Here is a 1,236-nt window from a genome sequence, read left to right as displayed (position 1 = left end):
TTCAGTATTCCAGTCAGTTCAAAAAGAAGCTTCAGCCAGTTTCTCAATGTTAAAAACAGTAAGTGTATAGATCGAAGGTGTAATTAGATTATTAGTAAATTATTGGTAGTACTAGATGACTATGATTAGATTACCTTTTTCCTAGAAATAAAAAGCTACATTAAAAAATGAGTGCCCTATAAGTTCAAGGCTCTCTGCTACAACTTTTTTTTTTTTTTTTCTTCTGAAAAACACTGTTTCAATTGGCAAAGAAAACCATGAGACAGCTATGTTCCCACTGGAGAAAAGGGAAGGGAAGGCTGTTCAGTAACCTGTGTACAGATACAAAAATTAGTTGAATTCAAAACTAAGCATTCTAGTACATTTTTGGTTTCTCTTACTCCTTTTAAAATGAGATATCAGAATATAAGATCAGTTCCTAATTTTGTCAAATTTGTTCACTTTCCCTTTTGCAGGTCCCTTTGGAAATAAAGTACCAGTTGCAGAACATAGATTTCTGTCCTCAGGCACATCTCACAGGCCTTTCGTGGTAGCTGCTATATTCTGAACATGCTCTGTGCAATGCTCGTAACATTTACCTGCCTCAGTGGGCCTTAGCTCGTGTGCTGGACAGCGGTGCTGGCAGTGTATGCAAGAATCAGCCATAGTGCTTCCCTATTCTTGCTTCTTACAAATTGTTTGCATTTTTTCTGAGAGTTGTCCCTCCACGGTTACCTTCTGCAGTAACCTGCAGGCAGTTTTCTACTTCTATAGAATGTGTTAATGCAGTTAATGTCGCTGGGGTGTGCTCTGAAACAAGACATGGAACAGAAATAAAATGGAGACGAATGCAAAGTAGCCCGCATACTTGAAATGTGCCTCTTCGGTAGAATCAGCCTTTTGCCTGAATAAAACCTCATGAATACAGCTCTTTCTGATTTTTGGAAGGAAAAACAAACAAAAAACCAGCGAAGATTATCCAAGCATAACATGTGTTTTCTGAGCAGCTGGAAGGAGCATAGCCGTGGTCGTGAAGCACACTTAAGCAGGCAGATGAAGCATCCGTGGGATTGTCTTTGACCTGGTCCCGTTCTTGTTATTGGAACATCCCTTTCATAAAGGTGCTGTGCACTTGCTGCTTGTACAGTGAAACTGAAAGTAGCAGGAAAAGTTTAACTACAGGAGCCAATGGAAAGAGTTGTCCTCACAAAAACTTCTTGGATCTGGTAAGTTTTCATAAGCTATCCAGCTCAAATA

The sequence above is a fragment of the Netta rufina genome (genome assembly GCF_964035555.1).
Source record: "Netta rufina genome assembly, chromosome: 3".
Taxonomy (NCBI): Eukaryota; Metazoa; Chordata; class Aves; order Anseriformes; family Anatidae; genus Netta; species Netta rufina.
Note: the sequence above shows the minus strand (reverse complement) of the source record.